Source organism: Taudactylus pleione, unplaced genomic scaffold, assembly GCF_031769625.1.
Source record: "Taudactylus pleione unplaced genomic scaffold, aTauple2 ptg000090l, whole genome shotgun sequence".
Classification (NCBI taxonomy): Eukaryota; Metazoa; Chordata; class Amphibia; order Anura; family Myobatrachidae; genus Taudactylus; species Taudactylus pleione.
In genome coordinates, this window is record NW_028284492.1 from 1,843,869 (window position 1) to 1,861,727 (window position 17,859).

Consider the following 17,859-nt stretch of genomic DNA (forward strand, 5'->3'; position numbering starts at 1 on the left):
GATATGCCTGCAAGGCACCAAACAGTCCCTTAAAACACTGTATAGAAGAACACCTTGACACGAGGATCAAATGTCAATAAGGATTACAAGTGGACAGCAACTCACGGTTACTTGAGATGTCACCAGAGATAGAAGGCACACGGGTAGAGGTGGTATACGTTGTAGCACGGATGTTCACTGGAGACGTAAGGCACACAGGTGGGGATGGCACGGGTATTCACCAGTGACATATAGGCACACAGGTAAAGGTGGTAACACTGCTGCACGGGTATTCACCAGAGATGGGAGGCACACAGGTAGAGATGGTATACACTGCGGCACGGATATTCACTGGAGACGTAAGGCACACAGGTGGGGATGGCACGGGTATTCACCAGAGACGTATAGGCACACAGGTAAAGGTGGTAACACTGCTGCACGGATATTCACCAGAGATGTATAGGCACACAGGTAAGGGTGGTAACACTGCTGCATGGGTATTCACCAGAGACGGGAGGCACACAGGTAGAGATTGTATACACTGCGGCACGGATATTCACCAGAGACGGGAGGCACACAGTGGAGATGGTATACACTGCTGCACGGATGTTACAGAGATGGAAGGCACACAGGTAGAGATGATAACACTGCTGCTACAAGGAAGGTTAGGAACCTGGACCGGGAACTCACTATAGCACGCTAGGAGACAACCATTGTTCAGGCAATTTCCTGGAACCTGTGGAACAGTTTTATACCGAGGGGAACCCTTAGACAGGTGCACAGCATTAGCTGATCTCGGACCTATCAGAGAGAAGGATACCATCACATGGGCCGACTGTCATGGCGGCGCCCATGTCCGGACTTGCAATGCCGGACACCAGCCCACCAGGAAGCCACTGCATGTGGGGAAAATACTCAGCTTCTCCCCCGCCATCGCGCAAGCCGCCCGACCACCCAGGATGACAGGGGAAGCCGGCGGCGTGGTAAGCGGGAGCCGATCCCCGGCTGAGCCCTGACAGTACCCCCTCCTTTAAGGGTGGGCACTGAACACCCATCAGGCTTATCTGGAAATCTCCTATGAAAACTCTGGATTAGTCGCGGAGCGTGTACATCAGAGGCTCTGATCCAGGCCCTCTCCTCGGGGCCGTAGCCCTTCCAATTGATGAGATATTGAAGGGTGTTGAATTTGTGCCGGGAATCCAGGATCTTCTCCACCTCAAATTCAGTGCCTTGTGATGTCTTGACTTGAGGCAATTTAGGAGAACAATTCTGAAAACGATTGAGCACCAGGGGTCATAAGAGAGAAACGTGAAAAGTATTTGAAATCTTCATTTGAGGAGGAAGTTCCAATTTATAAGTTACTGGACTGATTATCTTAAGGATACGATATGGCCCAATAAAACGTGGAGCAAGTTTCATGGACGGGACTCTTAAGCGAATATTCTTGGAAGATAACCAAACCCTGTCCCCAACTCTCAACAGTAGAACAGCCAAACGTCTTCTGTCCGCGAATTTCTTGTAATTCCTTGAATATTGCTTTAGGGATAGGTGAATTTTATTCCATAAAACTGAAAAGGATTGGATCTCCTGATTCACAGCCGGGACATCTATAGATGGAAGCTTCTGGAAATCTGGAACTCGTGGGTGTCTACCAAAAACTGTAAAAAAAAGGAGTGGATTTAGAGGAAGAATGGAATTTAAAATTATGAGAGAACTCTACCTATGGTAGGAGGTCCACCCAATCATCCTGGGAAGATAACACAAAGAGCCTAATGAAGGTCTCCAGCTCTTGATTGACCCTTTTCATTTGACCATTCGACTGTGGGTGGTAGGCTGAGGAAAAGTTCAGTTTGATTCCACAGGTGTTACACAGGGCTCTCCAGCATTTGGCTGTAAATTAAACACCTTGATCAGAGACTATTTCCTTGGGGAGACCGTGTAATCTGAAGATGTCTCGAATAAAAATTTTTGCTAATAGAGGAGCAGAAGGAAGGCCAACGAGCGGGATAAAGTGTGCCATTTTAGAAAAGCGATCCAAGACCACCCATACCGTGTTATGCCCCTTGCACCGAGGTAATTCAGAAATAAAATCCATTGAGATGTGGGTCCATGGAGCAGCTGGGACAGACAAAGGACGAAGAAGACCAACCATCTGTCTACGCAGAGTTTTATGTTGGGCGCATTTGATACAGGAGCGGACAAACTCCGTGACATCCTTCTTCATGGTCGGCCACCAGTACGATCGAAGTAAGAACTGGTAGGTTTTGGTGATTCCAGTGTGACCTGCAAACAAGGATGCATGAGCCCAAACAAGCAATTTTTTACGTAGATTAGGAGGTACAAAATTTTTTCCAGGTGGTAGAGATACTACTTGAGTAGGAGCAAACACCATTGGGTCTAAAATGGGACGAACTTGAGAACACTCCTCCTTCTCCAACTTGGTCATAAAGGAGCGAGATAATGCATCAGTTTTTTGTTCAACACACCTGGACGAAACTGAAGTTTTAAATCAAACCTAGAAAAGAAAAGTGACCATCGTGCCTGCCTGGCATTCAACCGGTGTGCAGTTTGCACAAGATTAGATTAGATTGCATAAGATTAGATTCTTATGGTCTGTAATAATTGTAACAGGAAATTTAGCCCCTTCAAGAAGATACCGCCATTCCTCCAAGGCTAAACGCATAGCTAACAGTTCTTGGTCGCCAATAATATAATTCCTTTCTGCAGGAGAAAATTTACGGGAGAAAAATCCACAGGGATGAGTCTTCCCATCTTCAGCAGTCTGAGATAATACCGCCCCTACTCCAACAGAGGATGCGTCCACCTCCACAATGAATGGTTTGTCAATTCGTGGCTGGCAGAGAATTGGAGCTTCTGAAAAGGCTCTTTTTAGGTTTTGGAAGGCTTGTACTGCTGGAACAGACCATTTAGAAGGATTGGCTCCTTTCCTTGTGAGGGAGGTAATGGGTGCTACCAGTGTAGAAAAATGTGGAATAAATCTCCTATAATAGTTCGCGAATCCTAAGAAACGCTGAGTACCTTTTAAAGAAGTAGGTAGGGGCCACTCCGAGATTGCTTTTAGTTTATCAGGATCCATCTGGAGACTACTCCCGGAGATTATATGACCCAGAAAAGGTACCGACGTTTGATTAAACACACATTTGGATAGTTTCCCAAAGAGGTGATGAGCACGAAGGCGGGACAATACCTCCCGTACATGAAGATGATGGTTTTGTAAGTCTCTGGAAAAAATTAAGATGTCATCGAGATAAATCACAACAAATTTATGAAGAATATCCCGGAAGACCTCATTGACATAGCCTTGAAAAATAGCTGGTGCATTGCAAAGACCGAAGGGCATTACAAGGTACTCGAAGTGCCCGTCTCTGGTATTGAACGCGGTCTTCCACTCATCCCCCGCTTTAATTAGAATCAAGTTATATGCGCCACGTAGATCCAGCTTGGTGAAAACTTGAGCTCCTTGGACTTTGTCAAAAAGTTCAGAAATTAAAGGTAAGGGGTACCGATTTTTTATGGTGATCTGATTTAAGCCTCGGTAGTCTATGCACGGACGGAGTCCTCCATCCTTTTTCCCTTCAAAAAAGAAACCTGCCCCTGCAGGAGAAGAAGAGGGCCGAATGAACCCTTTACCAAGGTTTTCCTTAATGTATTCTTCCATGGGCACGGTCTCTGGCACGGACAAGGGGTAAACACGGCCACGTGGAGGACTTTTCCCGGGAAGTAAATCGATAGCGCAGTCCCATGGTCGATGCAGAGGAAGTACATCTGCGTCTTGTTCACAGAATACGTCGGCAAACTTTTGATAAGCCTCGGGCAACCCCGTCTGGGAGGGGTGTCTAGGAGACTCAGGACGGAGGAACTTTTTAGCTGGGTTGGAGACTGTTACTTGGTTACATACTGGAATGACCTTGGCCAAACAGTTTTGAAAACAATGTGAGCCCCAGGACAAGATTTGCATAGCATCCCAGTCGAAGACAGGATTGTGTTGTTTCAACCAGGGCAATCCTAATACCAGCTCATAGGAGGATTCAGGTAATACAAAAAATTCTAACATTTCCTGATGTAAGCATCCAACTCGGACAGTCACAGGATAAGAAAGTGAAGAAATGGGTAGTCCCACCAGCGTTTTACCATCAAGTCCGGACAGTAACAATTTATTAGGTATGGGAACAACTGGAACACCCAAAGTGTGAATCAATTTCTCTGAAATAAAATTACCAGCGGCTCCAGAATCAATTAAAGCATGGACCTTTCTTGTCCTGGACTTATGGGAAAGCGACAGTACTAGAAGACTTTCTGATAATTGGGATGGCTTGAGAATGACCCCCAACTGAATGCTCCCTACTTCAGTCAGGGTCTCGCATTTCCCGCAAGTAGAGGACAATTCTTCAAAATGTGGTTAGGTGCAGCGCAATAAATACACAGCTTATTTTGGAAGCGTATATTGTGCTCTGCCGGGGTGAGTTTAGTTCTACTGACCTGCATCGGTTCCTCTTCCATAGCTGAGGTGGGCATAGGCGGACTGGCAGCAGAAGGACGGACAGGTAGACATTCACCTCTTCCCCTACTAGCCCACCTTTCCCGATGACGAAGATCAATTTTGATGCAAAGAGAGATCACGTCAGCGAAGGATTCGGGCAAATCCCTGGAGGCAAGTTCATCCTTCATCCTCTCAGAGAGTCCATGAAGGAAGGACGCCTTAAGAGCTTCTTCGTTCCATTTTAATTCTGATGCCAGGGTCTGAAACTGGACTACATACTGCCCTACGGATTGTGCGCCCTGACGCACACGGAGAAGATCAGAAGATGCAGATGCAGAATGGCCTGGCTCATCAAAAATTCTATTAAATGCTAAAATGAATTCCTCATAAGTAGATACGATGGGGTCTGCCCGTTCCCATAGGGGGGAGACCCAGTCTAGCGCTGCTCCAGTTAACAGGGATATAACATATGCCACTTTTGCCCGAGACGTGGGGAAATTCTGGGGAAGGCACTCAAATTGGATCTCACATTGGTTAATTAAACCGCGGCACCGCCTGGGATCACCATCAAACCTTTCTGGAGTAGCTAACTGGAGTTGGGGTTTGGGGGTAGGAGCCACCAGTGGAGGAACTGATGGAGGAGGTGGGGGAGCTGCAGCCGGAGGAGCCGGAAGAATAGAGGCCAATGTGGTTTGTATAGAAACCAGTTGCCTCGAGAGCTCCTGTAAGCACTGAGCCACTTGTTGTTGAGCTGCCTCTTGGTTGTCCATCCGAGAGGTCAACTCTTGTAGAGACCCAGTACCTTGGGATCCTGCAGCCTCCATTGGGCCTGAACAAACTGTCACGTCTGAGACTAGAGAAGAGGACGTGATGGGCCTAAGTTGGGGAAAGAAGCGGAGACGAGGGGCCTGGATGTACGTTCTCCTCATCCACCGGTCTTGAGTGTTGGCGAGACCTGGGCAAAGGTGCGGAGTCTGACCCACAGGATGGTGTTCGCCAGTGACCCCCCCCAATTGGGATATGGGCTTAGCTGCACCCCGTGAGCAGGTCGCGGTCCTTTGACCAGGTACCCAAGCCCTGCAGGGATAGAGACACTACACCCATGGCCCAGCGAGGATATGCCTGCAAGGCACCAAACAGTCCCTTAAAACACTGTATAGAAGAACACCTTGACACGAGGATCAAATGTCAATAAGGATTACAAGTGGACAGCAACTCACGGTTACTTGAGACGTCACCAGAGATAGAAGGCACACGGGTAGAGGTGGTATACGTTGTAGCACGGATGTTCACTGGAGACGTAAGGCACACAGGTGGGGATGGCACGGGTATTCACCAGAGACATATAGGCACACAGGTAAAGGTGGTAACACTGCTGCACGGGTATTCACCAGAGATGGGAGGCACACAGGTAGAGATGGTATACACTGCGGCACGGATATTCACCAGAGACGGGAGACACACAGGTGGAGATGGTATACACTGCTGCATGGATGTTACAGAGATGGAAGGCACACATGTAGAGATGATAACACTGCTGCTACAAGGAAGGTTAGGAACCTGGACCGGGAACTCACTATAGCACGCTAGGAGACAACCATTGTTCAGGCAATTTCCTGGAACCTGTGGAACAGTTTTATACCGAGGGGAACCCTTAGACAGGTGCACAGCATTAGCTGATCACTGACCTATCAAAGAGAAGGATACCGTCACATGGGCCGACTGTCATGGCGGCGCCCATGTCCGGACTTGCGATGCCGGACACCAGCCCACCAGGAAGCCACTGCATGCGGGGAGAATACTCATCTTCTCCCCCGCCATCGCGCAAGCCGCCCGACCACCCAGGATGACAGGGGAAGCCGGCGGCGCGGTAAGCGGGAGCCGATCCCCGGCTGAGCCCTGACACCTGAGTACGATGAATAAAACAATTTTGGCAGTTCCCATGAAAGACACTTTGCAACTTAAGTCTTCTTCTTCTTCAAGTGGTTCGAAAAAGTCTCTGAAAAAGAAGAAAAATCGATGACTTCCTGGTGACCAACCTTTCTTGGACCAAGTTGACTATTTCTTAGAATTATTAGTCTCAGAATCCATTTGGTATTGGGAACCTTGTTCTTCTAAATTTTCCAGTTCTTATTGTATCTTCAAGCAAGATTTTCGAGTTTCCTGTGTTTTTCAAATATATTTTTTGTGTCTTTCTGGGGAGTTCCAGTTGAGCCTTTATGGGTGTACGGTGCCCACCCTAAAAGGAGGGGGTACTGTCATGGTTCAGCCTAGGATCGGCCTCTCTCACCTCCTTGCTGGCTTCCCTTGACTTCCTTGTGGTCAGACGTCTGGTGCAGTGATGGATTTGAGTATTCTGCCTTAGGTGCTTTTTGCGAGCTTCCATGGTCGGCTGTGTGTGCTGGGGATCGGAGTTCCCATCATGGGTGCCACCATGACAGTTCCTCTCATGTGACAGTACTCCTAACCAATGGTAGCATGATTCAGTCAGCTGATGCTGTGCTCCAGTAATCTGCTACCCCTGGGTATAAATCCGCCTCCAGAACTCCAGGAAGTTGCTGTTCAACTTCTTCTTCTCTGTTCCAGTGATACCAGCGTTGCTCTGTGCTAATCTTTCAGAGAGTTACTTCAGCCTGTTCACAGTTCTCCAGCTTCCAGTATTAGCTTCCAAGCTATTCTTAGTATGAGAGAAGTTCTCTCCCAGTATCCAAACTGTTTTGTTTTCTATGTCTGTGTGTCTTTGTATATGTGCTGCTAGTATTGCAGCTTCCTTGTGTCACTGAGGTGTCAGATTACCTGCTGGTATTAATTAGCTCACAGCTGGATTTCCCAGCACATATCTGTGTCAATCTGCCCTGTGTCTTGTCAGTGCAAATCTGCACTTTTAGCACTCTCCTAGTGTATGCCTGACTTCTCTTTGTGTCTTGTCTCTGCCAATCATTTCTAGCATTCCCATATATTCCCTGAGTCCACTCTGCTCTTGCCTTAGCAATCCCCAGTATATGTCTGTGTTTTTCTGCATACTTAACTGTTTCCAGTCCATGCCTGTGTTATAGCATTCAGTTCCATTTCCAGAGTTCATTCATTCCATTCACCTCCACTGCTATTGCATTCTTTATAGTTTCCGGTCTTCTGCCATTCCCAGGTACCTGTCCAGGGGGCCACGACCTGCTCACTTGGTGCAGCTGAAAACCAAATCCCAATTGGAGGGGTCACTGGAGAAAACCACCAAGTGAGTTAGACTCCACGCCTCTGGGCAGGGCTAGCCAAACCGCAACTAGGAGACCTAGTCTAGTCACTCCCCTAGTCACCCGAACCCCTCGGCTCACCGTCCTCCACAGAGGAATTCTTGCACTGGATCGTGACAGGTTGTTATTACCTGTAATGAAATATGGATCTTCCAATAGGATCCTGTGACAAAACACCAGTCCATGCACTGGAAAACACCATCATCACCAAGAATGAAGGAAGCACATCATAGCAAATCCAAATTGAAAGTCATGTTAATTGTTTTCTTTGATATTAAGGGTGTTATTTTGGAAGACTGGGTACCAGAAGGCACAACAGTGAATCAACAGTACTACAAAAATGTTCTAGCAACTTTGCAGGTGGAAAAGTATCGCCCGCGTGCCCGCTATACCCCGTATTCAATTCCAAAGTAGGCGAAATCAGGAATAGGCAAAACTTTGATCAGCGAAAAAATTTGGGAATTTTCAGGAAATAATTGTAGGACCCCCCTAAAGATGTCCAGACCTGGGGGGTCACTATGGGTACCCCTGTTTTTGCCTACAAAAGAAAGATGGGTTTTTAAATAGCCATGGCAGGTGTTTTTTTCCCAACATTGAAGAAGTGATGCAGAAGAGCACTTGGGTTCTAGCATATTTTTAAGTCCCTAGAGTAATTTTTTTTTAAATTCTGCAAAAAAACCTGCCGCTAATAGTCTATTCTAAAAAACACCTGCTGCATACTTGCAGAATACCCCTGAACCTATTTCGCTATTTTTAAACACTGTTCCCCTATTTTTTTTTTTACCACAAAATTTTAAATAATTTTTGTGGGGTGTACTGTTTTTTTTTTACTTTTTTTTGCACATTTCATTTTAAGGGGCCATTCCTAAGGGTGCAGGCTATTTTTTTAATGCCTGCACCCCTAAACCCCAAATCTGCATTTTTTTACACCTGCTAAAGGCAAGTGAAAAATTATCCCCGTTTTTTTTTTATTTACTTTTTGCATCATCTACGAAAAAAATGGGAATTTTTGGGATATGTCCCTGGGACCCCCCTAAAGATGTCCAGACATGGGGGATCACTATGGGTACCCCCATTTTTGCCTTCTGAAGGAAGTCGGGGTTTGCAATAGCCGCATATTTGCAATAGTGCATAGTTGCAGCTATGAAGAAGTGGCGAAGAATAGCACTTAAGAATAGTTTTGTTTTTTTTAAATAAATCTATCAAATTTGGGGTACATGAAAATGGGGATAAGCATATTTAAGTTCCTAAAGTTCATTTTAAAAATTCTGCAAAAATGCACCTGCCGCTACTCTGCGCAGTGAAGAAAACACCCGCCACATACAAGGGAACCCCTGTGGATTTAATTTGTCTATTTTAGAAGTGTTTTTTCATTTTTGTTTTTTTTTCACCCACCCCCCAAAAATATAATTTTTTGTGGGGGTCACAATTTTTTTTTACACATTTTATTTTTGAATGACATTCCCAGGGGTGCAAGCTATTTTTGTTAAGCTTGCACCCCTAAACCTCAAATCTGCACTTTTTTCGCCGTGTAAAACTTGGTGAAAACTTATCCCCGTTTTTTTTCTTAGACTTTTTGACCCGGCGAAAAGTCTTTGAAATTGAATACAGGGATAACTGAAACATGAAAAAATGACTCCAAAGGCGATAATTTATTGCTGATTTCAACTTTTCTCAGCCTATTTGAATACCCCCTATGACTGTTAATTACTGTGCCATATCCAATAATGTTATGCAATAAATGTTTCTGGGTGGCATAAACACCTCAGATATTGGGGCTTTGGAGCTTTAAACACAGTATTTTAGGTATGGCTCTAATGATCAGAAATCTTCAACTAATGTCTACTACAGCAAGTCACAGTAGTGGGAAATGGTTAATAATTGCATTATCCAGTTACTAAAAGAACTAGCAAAGAACTTGCAGCAACAGTGGTTATTATACTTATATAGCCTTTAAAAGAATTTTGGATAAGTTGGTATTATTTGGGATAGTTTGTAGGACATTCTCCAAATAAAAGAATCTCTAAGGAGAATATCTCTTTGATATATATTTTTCTTTCTTCTGATGAAGTAGAACTATGGAACTTTCCATTCTCTATTAAAGAAATTACACTGCACTGTCACTCTTTTTCCATTTTTCGTGTGATGCCCTGGGGGGGTCCTAGGCTGGACATTTTTTGGGGTGCACTGCACCCCGGATGTGAACCCCTTAGTGTTAGGGACTGCTAGTGACCGAGAAGCCGTGACGTGGCCTAGCAGCTTCCCATGTATTTGCAAATGCATGCAACTAATATCTCTGATTTCTATGACCATATAGTTTTCAAAGAGCTCTAGTCCTCGATAGTATGTTGTTACTGGGGATCAGAGTTCACAGAACAGCTGCACCAGCCACAGGGACATGCCCTCTATGCAATAGGAACATCAGCCATTAACAGAGGGTTTTGGAGCTTACGTTTTCCCATTTCTGGGAGACTGAGTAAATGAAGATTTAGAGAAGATCAAGAAATAGCTTAAATTATTTTCTGCCATATGTTACCCTGAGCTATTTTAATGAATCAGGGATTAGTTTTGAGTACTTTTGAACATAATTTGTAGTGTTGGTTGTGAATCTGGTCTCATATATAATAATTACTATCATTTTGTTGTTACTTGTTTTTATATTATATAGAAATATTTTATTTAGTTGCATGCACATAACAAATTTTAATAATAAATATAACAATTATGAATAAGCAAAATATTTACATATTAGTGATCATTATTGTCCTGCTATTAGTCATTTTAAGACAAAGGGTATGTATAATAAAGGAGCAGAAGGATCTGAGAAACGAAATGTAGGCATGTGGGAAATTAGATTACTTTCTTAACAATGCCTAGAATAGCATCAACAGTAAATAAAGCATTAGCTTACTCCGAATCTACTGTACACTTGACACAACATTTGATGCTGTCAGTAGCGATCTGCAAAATATGGGATACCCCATTGTTAAACAAGTGTTTTCCCAATTCTGTATGGTGGTCCCTTAAACAAAATATAAACTGTACAGCATATGAACTTTGTTGTAATAACTTGTATTTATCAGTCTTGGAAACTGATAGTTAAAGAGCAAATTACAGTATATTGCAGAGGTTCCCAAATGCAGTCCTCAAGGCTCCCCAACAGTTCAGGTTTTAGAGATATCCATAGTTGAGCATAGGTGACTTAATTAGTACCTCAGTAAATTTGATTCAACCACCTCTGCTAAACCACTGATATCTCTAAAACCTGAACTGTTGGGGAGCCTTGAGGACTGCGTTGGGAACCTCTGGTATATTTTTTAAAGTTACAATATAATTTGACATCACTGGATATAATTAATAAATCATCACTATATTGAAAAAGTGTTCATTGTTTATAATGTTTGAATGTGAAAGATAAAGGGGCCTATGTATCAAAGCTTGATGAGAGAAAAAATTGTGAGATATAAATCACCAACCAATCAGCTTCTAACTTACATTTTGTATGCTGTGTTTGAAAAATGGCAGAAGCTGATTGGTTAATACTTTTTCTCACACAATTTTATCTCTCATGAAGCTTTGATACATAGGCCCCTTAGTGCAGCACATATCTTAAAGGAGTTGTTTGCAAAATACTTGACTAAACCTGGACAATTACAAATAGTTAAATAGAGAAAATTTATATTATAAACAGAGCTATACATTATTTTACAATCTTACAAAGTTATTGAACAAATAATTCCTTACTTGTTTTTGAAATTAAACATTTTAGAGAGAGTATCTTGCTAATAACATCATAGAACAAAACAGAGAGTTGCAAAGCTAGACATAATGGATCTGCTTCAGTTATAGAAGCAAATAAAAAAAAGATCAAAGATGGAGCAAACCATGTAACGCTGTAAGGGGGGCAAATGCATTTATTTATTTATTTATTTTTGCATGCAGGGATAACACTGCCTGCTTTTGCATGTAGATAAGAAATACTGGTCAGCTTTGTTTTTATACTGACATTTAGAATTAAGCTAGGACACACCTCTTCCCAAACTCTAAAGCTCTTTGTACATTTGAAATCTGCCCCACCTGCAATTCATGGTTTTGCCAAGGGGAAAATTGCTCCTTTTTAGTTCATTTTTTGATTTGTTACCAACTCTTAATCAAGCTCAATATTTTATTATAACGGTTAGTAGAATCTTATTGCTATTCAAGCACTGTAACCTGGAAAACATACTGTAACATCTGAGAAGATCTGTAGTATTCATATGCATCATGTTTTAGTACCATTCTCAGTTCACCCATGTTGATTGATTGTAACTAACTAACTAACTAGCATTACTTTCTCATTAAAGAAAAATACTTGGGACATTTTTTTATATTAGGGTAACTTACAAATCATTAAACAGATACAATGCTGCAAAAAAATAAATCTGATTAAAACAAGTTTAAAAATGTATTATCAACAGTCTGATTCTTTTTATTACAATATATTTATATTTGTCTATCAAATAAAATATAAATGATATTAAATGATATTAAATAAGAGTATGGTAACATTAAGCAAATAGATATGTTAACAAATACAAATGTACAGTATATTTAACAAGCTTTTTTTTTAGAATGGAACAATTACTTACAATTCTGAACTTCCTAAATGTGTGGCCAAGGCTTACTCATGGACTTTATTACATTCATTTTGAGCTTGCATTGAAAATTCCATGAGTCTTTTAATCATCATAAAAAATTTCTCATACCTAACGTCACTTTGCATTACTTTCACATAACATTCCACTGTGAGATTTTTGGCAATGCAGAAAATGTCATAACTAAAATCAAATTGCTGTATGGAACAAGATATCTGTAGCTACTTGTCAAAATATAGTTAGTGAACGTAGAGTTTGCATGTTCTAAAAATAAATAATTATTATTACCATATAACTGTTGAATAAACTCTAATTGCGAATATAAAGCAATGGATAAGGGAATGATAAGTGAACAAATATTTTTTTATATTTTTTTGTTTAAATTGCCAAACATGGAGATGTTTAAATGAAAAAGTTCAGTTTTAATTGCCCATTCGACAGCTACTGCCCACATATTATAGCATAAGAAAACCATAGCAATATGTTTATACAAATTAAATATAAGGTAATTAATGCATATTTAATCATTACCAGAAAACGGTTTAGTTCCTTTTGATGTCAAAACAATTAAGGTTAGTTTTCAAAGAGAAAATTGCTGTTAAGATGAAGAACCACAGATGACCTGTTTGAAGGTCATTTGTTGTCATTGCTGCTTTTATCCCACAACTATTTTACATGGTACTGTACAGTATAAGTGACATATTGTGGAATCCTTGGCTACATGGTTAAGTACATTATGTGGCATACTGTAACTTTATAAATAAGTACATCATATAATGGATATCTTGGATGCATTGTTACCTAATAACATGGTTCATATACTACATTAAAAAGAAATATGAGCATCTGATAAGTTGCTATGATCATTACTATTATTTTATTATTATTATTATTATTATTATTATTATCATTATCATTTATTTATATGGTGCCACAACTGTTCCGCTTCATTTTACAAAGTACATAAACAAATTGTAAACAAGCGACTTACAGAACAATACAATACAGGACCAGGACATGGATAATATATATTGCTACATTAGCGACTATAACACCCAGATAAGCAACACAGCATAAGCAACCAAGTGTTAGGTGCCCTAGTGGTGAGTAAGAAGTAGATGAAACTAAAGTGGGGAGAAGCACAAGAGGGTAGAGGGCCCTGCTCATAAGAGCTTACATTCTAAAAGGGAGGGGAAGACAAATAGGTTTGACAAAGATGGGGTAGATGGGGAGGAAGGAGCATGTAGCAGAAAGTTAGAATGATAGCTGGAAGGCTTTGATGAAGTAGTGGGTCTTGAGAGCCCGTTTGAAGGATTGCAAAGAGGTGGAGAGTCTGATGGGGTGTGGGAGAGAGTTCCAGAGGTGGGGAGCAGTGCGGGTAAAATCTTGGAGGCGGGAGTGGGAGGAAGTAATCAGCTGGCATGAAAGGCGGTGTGCATTCATTTAATGAAGAGAGCGGAGAGGAGAGTGAAGGGAGATGAGATCAGAGATGTATATGGGAGAATATTGGGTGTTTTTCTTTGCACCATTCATAAATATCCCCCAGTTTATGTATAAATGGAGGTGTAATGGCTGGGGACTCTGGATTTCCTGGAGGAGAGCTGGATAGCAACTTGCTGGTGGTTTGTGATGTTTGGAATATAGTAAGCAGACATATTGTATATACTCAGAAGACTCAGCCTATGACTGAGATTGGAGTTTGTAATGAAGCCAGAATGGAGCTGGATTGGGACTCGACTGGAGTACAGTACCATCGGATTGAGACCGATGATGACTGGTATTGGCTAGAAGTGGTGATAACAGATTTCGGTAAGATAAGGGGTTGAACGGCACTAATGAACCTAGGTGGTTAAACCATAGTTTAAAAATAACAAACTATAACTAATTAAGCCATATTATAATACACACAAGACTGAATATGATATACTAACATATAATAAATGAATACATACTGTATGTTATGAGACTCTATGCGGCTTAGTTGAAAGTAGCTAATTTATTGGTGGAAATTCATAAAGGATAAAAACATGAATCAGCTAGATACTTAAGCAATGTAAATCCCGACAATAAAAACAATAAAAAGAAGTGAAATGGATATTGAATTGATGAGATGAATAAGAAATATAATAAAGATGATAAAGTAAATGTCTATTAAAAAGTCTTAATTCAAATGGCAAACAACATTATATGGTATAGCTGTCGCTGGCCTCAGTAAATTAATCCGGGATATTATACAGCTTGTTAGTATTTACCAGACTTGATTTAGATGATCATGCCCTGATGTACATGCAAAGATTGCTGCAATGGCATGTTGAGGTTGAAATATATAAGACTGGAGAAGATGGGATGTGCTGGTCTTAGATCACATCTCAGAGACACTACACATTTTTTACGACAGAGTCCATTGAGTGGAAACCATTCTTTCCTTTCCTCACCATGGATGTTTCATCTCTCTACACAAATATCCCCATTCACTTGGAGTTCAATGTATTTCCTCTCCATTATCTCAAGATGATGGTCTAGACATAGGGCCATGGCAACCAAGTTTGTGCCGAGCTATGCAAACCTTGCCATTGTCGAGTTTGAAGATCTCCATGTGTGGGGGAGCGTGTTCAGTGGGAACCTTGTTTTCTATGCCCATTACATTGATGACCTGTTTTTTATTTGGATGGGAATCTGTCCTCTGCATAATGTTTGTTTCACTTAATTACAATTTTTTCAACCTTTCATTCACATATCAGTACAGCTCAGACCATATAGACTTCCTAGATGTGACCCTAGAGGCCAAGGACTTTAGTATAAGTACCCAATCATACTTAAATTTTAATCCTTAGAAGATTATTATTCCAAAGGGCCAATTTATGAAACTATGTAGAAATTGTTCATCTCTGGTTACCATCCGTATATAAGCGAAGGATGTGTTGTCCTTACTTAGAAGGAGAGGTTACCCTTAATACATTTTACAAAAAGCCCTTCAAGAGGACTCACTCATGGATAGGTCAAATCTACTTATGCCAAAAAATAAAAATACAGAACAAGAAAAAAATATAATCTAATAGATAAAGACATTTCATTCATTTGCAATTATAGCTCTTGCCATAAGGAAATTATAGGACATTATCCATAAAACCTACCGTATCTTCAACAAGATAACATTTTGAGAGACATGTTACTCTCAAAACCCACTATAATTTATGTGAAAAACAAATCCCCAAAATCCATTTTGGCACCAAGCCACCTTAGATCATGTAATGACTCAAAGACTGATAATACATTTAGGAGTTGTGAACAATGGCTACCTTACAGGCCCCCCGGTTTCCACCACTGTGGGAAAACCAGATGCACCATGTGCTCTTATACATCTAAGAAAACTCACCATAAGCCTCAATGGCGATAAAGATCTGTATACAATCACCAGTTTCATTAATTGTGATTCAGTATATGTTATATACTTGATTACCTGTAGATGTGGCCTATATTATGTAGGCCACACCACAAAACTTTTGAAGAGACAATTCATGGAACACGGTCGCAACATCATTAACAAAGTCACCACTCACAGTTTGTCCTTACATTATTCTAAAGTACATAACAGTGATCCACAGTCTCTGAACATTGTAGGACCTTGAACACATCTGAATCACTCCAATTGGTGGAGACAGGTTCAAAACCTTTTGCCGGCAGGAGGTCTTCTGGATGTTCAGATTAAACTCTTTACATCCAGTGGGTCTCAATGAATCAATAGAACTGAATATATTTATATAATTTTGATAAGTTAGAAAAAAAGGTAGATAGGGTCCCCATCACGTATTCCCAACAATTGAATTAATCAGCTTTCCTTAAGATAGAATATTCTGTATCTATAGCCATACACTGATGCATCATATCTTATGAGTTGAGGTTCCATTTACCCCTTTCGATTAGTTGATCAGCATAACTATCTGTCATTATTATTTATTATTTTTTTATATATATCAACTAGATATGCTATACACCTGCTTATTATACCATGTATGATTAATATTTGTGATATATATGATGTTACAATGTCAAACTTTATTCTAATAATGGATCTAAATTTGCTCCATGAAAGTGAAGCATAATTCATAATAGGCTGTGAACTATATCATAATATCATTTATATGGATTACAAAGGGCTACTTGAAATTAGGACCTACATATTTACATAACAAGCTCACAGAATTTTAAATATAAACATCTGTGTTAACATCATGCAGTATAAAATTTGTATAGAAATTTATATTATGTTATGATTTGTTTATTATTATTGTTTTTCACTATGTTTTATATTCTTTTGTATTTACTTTAGTAATGCTCATCTAGATAATTTATTCATTTGATGTAAAAATGATTGGTATATCTTTACATTGATTGACTGAATTTTCATTCAGTTTCTCATAATATCCAGAGAAGGTTATGTATATACACATATAGATACAATGTAATTATATGATTTTATATTAAAAAAGATGTTTACATCACATGATTCTGTCCTCACCGATTGGACGTCCATTTCTCCCATTGTGTCTATATAATCACACAGAATCACCCTACCTACATGACTCCAGATCTATTCCCGGCAAACAGATGTCACTGGTTACAGTTGGCTTAGCCAGACCACATGACTCATGTTTACATCATGTGACCTAGAGCAGCATCTTAGCCTGGCAAGATAATAGAGGTTCCAATAGGCTAAGCCAGACCACGTGATCTATGTTTACATCACGTGATCGGGCGCTGCCTCCCGAGCCCGACAGGATAGAGTATGTGTTAACATATGAATGTGTTAACTCTCTCTTCTGTTATTTATGTAATCAAAGCCACAATAGCTTCTATATATTTATGTGAGTTTTTTTATGTATTATTTTGTATGGTTTTCTGTACAGATGGGTTGATTAGAAACCAATGATCTACAGCTGCTTATCGTTTACATTTACATAAGGGTATATAAAGCCCTCCTTAAGGACATTGGGGATCATGCTACTGAGGAAGTTGTGAATCATTCCACGATGAAACGTGACATTTACTTAATCATCTCTATTATATTTTTTATTCATCTCATTAATCTCAATAACCATCTCACTTCTTTTTATTGTTCTTATTGTCTGGATTTACATTGATTAAGTATCCAGCTGATTCATGTTTTTATTAAAGCAATAAATTAGCTACTTTCAACCAAGCTGTATAGAATCTCAGTGGTAAATTTACTAAGAATCGAGATAGGTCGAGATGACCATCGCGGGTGATTTATTGATTTTTTTCCTGCTTGCAAATTTACTAAAGGTAAAGTCAGGTCACTTAGAGAGAGATTTCTCTCATCTTACTCGTAAAACTCGGGAGAGATAGCAATCTTGAATCAAACCACCATTGGGCCAAATCGGAAGTACTTTTCACCTAAAACACACATCTCTCAAATTTACCAAAAATCGGGATGACAAGCTCGGGTGAGATAGGAGCAAACTCTCTGTCAAAATCA